Source organism: Diadema setosum, chromosome 19 (genome assembly GCF_964275005.1).
Source record: "Diadema setosum chromosome 19, eeDiaSeto1, whole genome shotgun sequence".
Classification (NCBI taxonomy): Eukaryota; Metazoa; Echinodermata; class Echinoidea; order Diadematoida; family Diadematidae; genus Diadema; species Diadema setosum.
In genome coordinates, this window is record NC_092703.1 from 23,353,384 (window position 1) to 23,359,384 (window position 6,001).

General features: G+C 40.1%; 1 pseudogene; it reads right to left on the reverse strand.

Annotated features, from left to right (window-relative positions):
* Positions 1-830: 830 nt before the first annotated feature.
* On the reverse strand, positions 831-1,645 carry LOC140242353 (uncharacterized; annotated as a pseudogene).
* Between the last annotated feature and the right edge of the window lie 4,356 nt (positions 1,646-6,001).

A 6,001-nucleotide genomic window follows, 5' to 3' on the forward strand; every position in this document is an offset into this window, starting at 1 on the left:
GCCTGGAATGCATTGAAGCAGGCAGACAACCCGGGCTTCACTTTCTCCATAAAGTCACGTCCACACTAAGAGTGCAAACAATCTCGAGAGGCATGAAGAGCATTGGTCCCAAGCAGACATATGTGAACTTTGGGACTACCAAAGCTTTGACTGCACATCTATCCCCATGATCTTGACATTGAGCAAAATAACACAGTCTCTTTGGGGGACTTCCTGTCTGTTCGCGCCCTCTGTCCTGATTTCAGTCCAATTAATATCCTGCTTGCTGAGGTAGGGATGTCGCGCCACATAATCAGATATGATAGTAACGTTGGATCCAGTATCCAAAATTGCATCGCACACCTGGCCATGCATGATGCTCGTCATGTGGTTAATTGGGCCCGCAAGCTCCTCACCACTTTAATTCTCTCTTGTCACCTGTGTCGGATAGTTCTTTTACTGTCAGGGCTGCATTGGTTAAATGTACCCACAGATTGCCCCTCTTCTGCAGGTTGAACTAGTTTAAAGGATGCTGCAGAGCTTCACAGAAACCTTGCGGGTTCTGTCGATTGGGACAGGACCGTGAGAAGTGACCCGGCTGACCACACATGTAGCAAGCGTCACTCTGCTGTGGTTGCCTACCACCTCTTCCTCTTCCTCTCCAACTGCTGCCTTGGGGGATCCATGGTTGTTGCAGTCTGCTCTCAAATTCGACAAGTCTCCTTTGCTGGTCCTCCTTGACCTTATGGAACAAGTCCATCTGCTGCTTCTGTGTAGAGGCCAGCTCTTGCATACTCCTAGTGAGTCACTCTATCACCTGTGTCTCTCTTGATGCTTCCTTTACATCCTGCCTGTATACCTGGGCCTGGGTCATTGGGGCTAGACGTGCCTTGACCTTCTGGTCCCTCAAGCCAAACATGAACTGGGTAGTGAGCATAATGTCTCAGGCAGACTGTTCAACCATCGCTGCCTGGTCACCCTCATCTCTTGCGATTCTCAGCTTTGCCTCCAGTGCGACAGCATACTCTGATGGAGTCTCACTGGTCTGCTGCGTCCTGGCGTAGAAGCTTGCCATGGGTGATGTCATCCATTCGTGGTCCCCATACTCATCAAGAAGCTCTCGGAAAGCCAGTGCAGGCATCATTTCCTTGTCACCACGAAGCTCCAAATTTAGGATGAGGTCTCAGGCTCTTCCCTCTGTGTGCCTAACAATTTAATTGAACTGCATTTGGGGTGTCATTGGGCCCTTAGATTCTAACACTTATTTCATATCATGCACCCAATCCTCAACCTTTATTCCCCCCTTACTTGTGAATACATCGACACCCTTGACCTGGTGTGACTCCACAAGCCTCGGAATTCAGGATGAGGTCCCTCGCTCTTCCCCCTGTGTGCCTAACAATTTCATTGAACTGCATTTGCGGTGGCATTGGGCCCTTAGATTCAACACTTATTTCATATCACGCACCCAATCCTCAACCTTTATTCCCCCCTTACCTGTGAATACATTGACACCCTTGACCTGGTGTGACTCCACAAGCCTCGGAGAAAGGAACTGATCTTGTCTCTGCACCGGCTCTGGAACAGGGCCAAATCCTGCCATTTGAAGCAGGGTTACAGCTGGCCTTGGGTCCTGCCACGTAGCTGAAGTCGTCTCGTCCGGCATTGATGTCGCTCATGGCATGCTGCGTGGATCGTCTGTTGAAGTCCTCGCAATACTTGGTGGAATGGGTGAGGCCATCTTGACAACTAATTGGACAGCGTTGCGTTGCTATTTCTCTAAACCTTATCAATTTATTAATCAATTGCAAATTTAAGTCTATACGAGCTTCTTTCTTTTCAGTAAATCCCGGGTTTTGGCACCAAAATTATGTGACCAGCTGGACATGTCCAGTCAGTCCTGTCAGACACTGTTTGACGCAGAAGTCAGCCAGTCCTTATGTCCCTTTCCCATTAAAGCTCTGACATTAAAGTACAGCGTGTGCAGTGCTCTGGGGTCCATCCACTCAACAGCAGTCTTGGCATCTCCTTAGTACAAAGGATGAGGAACTGGACTAGCTAGCCGCAGGAGCAGGTTGATTAAAAAGATGTTGCCAGCTTGGACACCTTCTTGAGAATGGTCAAAGGGAAGTGCCCCTTCTGAATTAATCTCAGGACACCCTTCACCCCTGACAGGGAGATTCTGCTTGTGGCGGGGGTGATCCCCATGATTATGCAAATTACCTCCTAACCTTCCAGCACAGCAGTGATGGATCCAGAGGGGGTCACACCCGGCATGCACCCCCCTTTTTATTTTTTGTCAAAACAAAAGAAATAAATAGAAAAAAAAAATGGGGGTGAGTGCACCCCCTCCCCTTCAATTTTGTAAAGACTCCTCCCCTTTATGGAATTCCTGGATCCGCCCCTGCACAGTACAGTATGTCCCAAAAAAAAGTTACAATCAGATTTTAGCATTGGTAACTTCAAATACGATTAAACTGTCTAAATGCTACTTCAGGGTCTTAATATAGTATAACATCTTAGCTGTATTTTGCAGAAAACCCTATTCAATTTGGTTAAGCGGTCACAGAGAAATGTGGATTGTTGTAAAGCATGTCGTGGATCTGATTCTTCTAAGTTTAGCACTTGGATGCTCTTGGAACTCCAAATTGTGTGAACATGATGGGCAGAACTTGGAGGGGAAGGGATTCCTGACATGCTCTACAAAACTCCTCATTTCTCCTTGACCACTGGAGCAAATCGGATGGGGTTTTCTGTAAGATGTGGATAATAAGTTATAGTTTCATACCCTGAAATTGTATTTGGATTGATTCACTATTTTTAAAGTTATCATTGCAGAGGGTCCCATAGTAATTTTTTTTTTTTTTTTTTTTTGGGGGGGGGGGACATATGGTATAGTATACAGTACTGTACCTCTGCTAAACAACTAAATTACTGTGATATATCTTGCACATATATATGTGCAGATAGGAAATAAAAGGAAATAAAATAGAAGTTACATATTGATATCACATACAGTGAGTAGGAGCAATCATACAGGAAGGGGAGGGGGGGGGGGGGGTGAGTGCTGATATCACTGTGACCCTCATACATGTATAGTGCACTCCCATTCTAACAAACACAGGTTGTAATGAAATCCCTGATACACAAAGAAGTAAAAATTCAGGTCCCAAAATTATCATCTATACATCTTTATATACTTCAGTTTACCGTTCAGCTTTAACAAAATTTCAATATAATGAAAAAAAAAACAAAAAAAAACTGCTGGTCTGGACGACAACGTTATACAGTATTTTGAGTCACCTGTATTGATATACTGTAACTTAACTGTCCACACCATGCAGAAATTATTCCTGCATTCAACATTCTACATGTTACATGTATTGGCATGCAGCCATTAGTATGTGTACAAGTTTGATCAGTATCAATTTAGAGAATTGTATTTCTTTTCTAAGGACAGCACCGCTCGAGTTGCTCTGTGTCATTAAAAATTGTGATTAGTCCATGATAACAGTATTCAGGTCATAGCAAATGTGTATGATTCAAGTGTGACAATGTAACTTTTTTTTAAAGAAAATTGTTGTGTAAATAAAATTTGATTTTTCTACAAAGAAAAAACATTTTTCAGCATTCATCAAGTTGCACAATTTTCTGTGATCATGAATTACATACATATTGTATTGTGTATAATGTAGCAGGGGCATATTCAGATTTTGCTTGATGAAACATGCACATACTTTAAACCCTGTTCAAGTCAACAAATTGTGACACAATAAGTAAACATCTGAGATTTCTTCAAAATTACTGTATTACATACTGCTCTTTGAAATTCCTCTTGTAAGTACATTAATGTATTAAAATTGACATTTACGAGTTAATAAATCATGTATATGTCAACAGGTCCCAGGTGAGGAAATTACATGACCTGAGTCGACAGATATTTAATATCACTTTCATATGATTCAAAGACACAATCACGAGTATGCAAGGTAATGTACATTGTACAAAGTTTTGCAAGTTTTGTGGTGGTGTTAAAGGGGAATTCCTGTCCAGTTGTGATTTAGTAAGAAAGAGTAAAATCCTACATTATTTGCTACAAGCACAACAGTGAAAATGTGATCAAAATCTGAGAAAGATTAGGGAAGTTATGACAATGTGAAGTTTATCTAATTTCTGCAAAACAGTTCACAAATTTTCTGATATCAATTTATCAGTAAAACATGTTAGTCCTGCCTGGCCGACTACCTTCAAAATAATCAGTCAGATATATCATGATTTGAGCTGGGGGCATAATTGCCCTTGATTAAGAATAATGAAATGATTTCAAAAAATTGAAATTTCATGACTTTACATACTGTATGGCAAATTGTGATGACATTATCGATGTACACTGTACTACAGTATTTGCATAATCACATCATATTTACTGTTCAAGAACTGTTTAGTGAAAATTAGAAAAACTTCACAATGTCATAACTTTCATCCGATTTTAATTGAACTTTAATGGTTGCACTTGTAAGATGTTACGCTTTATTTTTTGACTACTATTTGTCCCAGATTTCCCCTTTAAGCAACATGTTTTGTGTAGGTACCCTGTTAAAGCGATGGTATACTAGCTGTATTGGTGGAGATAAGGATTGGGCTTTTAACTTTTTGCGAGATATGAAGAAACCACTTGTGAAATAGCACAGGGCATACCATTCTATTAAGAGGAATTAAAAGCTTATTTGATGAAAATCGGTTTTGGAATGGCTGAGATATCCGAAAACAAAGTAGAACAAAGCGATCGTACAAATAAAAGGCGTGTCCCACCTTTTGTTAGGATTGCTCTGTTTTGGGTGTCTCGGCCATTTCAAAACCTATTTTCATCAAACAAACATTGAATTCCCCTTGGAATTACATTTTCATTCATATTTCATAATAGGTTTCTCATTATCTTATCCAAAAATGTTAGAAACCTGGAGTTACAACTGTAGGTCTAAACCAAAACTATGGTGTCAAATGCATACTTGGGTTGCGCACGCAAGTGTGTGTGTGTGTGTGTATGTATGTCATTCTCATGTGCTCTAGTCAGCTGGTACATACTATTTTGAAGCTTAAGTCAAACTGGTATCGTCGGTTGAGAATGACAAGGGGGTAAGTTGCCTGTAAGCCCATAGGCCCGAATTTACAAAGGTGGTACAAATGAAACCATGGGCTAAACCATGGACAAAAACCATGGAGCGCCAAGTGTCAAACGGAATATTTCGTTACGAAATTGGTCATTTCGTCGACAAAATGACTGTTTCGTTAACGAAATTATCATTTCGTGGACGAAATGTTCATTTAGTTACAAAATGTTGTCATTTCTTTACAAAATAATCATTTCATCGACGAAATAACTGATTTCGTAGCGAAATATCCCATGCGACACTTGGCATTCCATGGTTTTTGTCCATGGTTTAAACCATGGTTTCATTTGTACCACCTTCGTGAATTCAGGCCATAGTGTTTGGGACAACTTAACGCCCTTCTCATTCTCAACAGACGGCATATACCAACAAAAGCATATATATATATATATAATATATATATATATATATATATATATATATATATATATATATATATATATATATATTTTTGCCAGTAAAGAATTGAGTTTATTAGAATAAACTCATTCTTTATTGGCAAAAATGCATTACCAGTTTATTTCTTCATGGAGCCAATACGTGAATTCTCAACATGTTTATATGTACATATATATGCTTGTCACAATGTGAGAGCTTGCAATTTTACTTTATGAATGGTACATATACACCACACAATCTCCATTACAATAGCAGGCCCACATAATCTGACAGATAGATACTGCATGTAAATAGAAAATATTGAAGAGCAAACTCACTCTCCATGACTGCCAGGTAGATATGTGCCGTGTTGAAATTTATGTTTCATCCACATAAACAAACACAGACACACATACCTGGACACATATACATGTACATGTATATCCAAAGAAAGAAACTCCACAAATTCAACA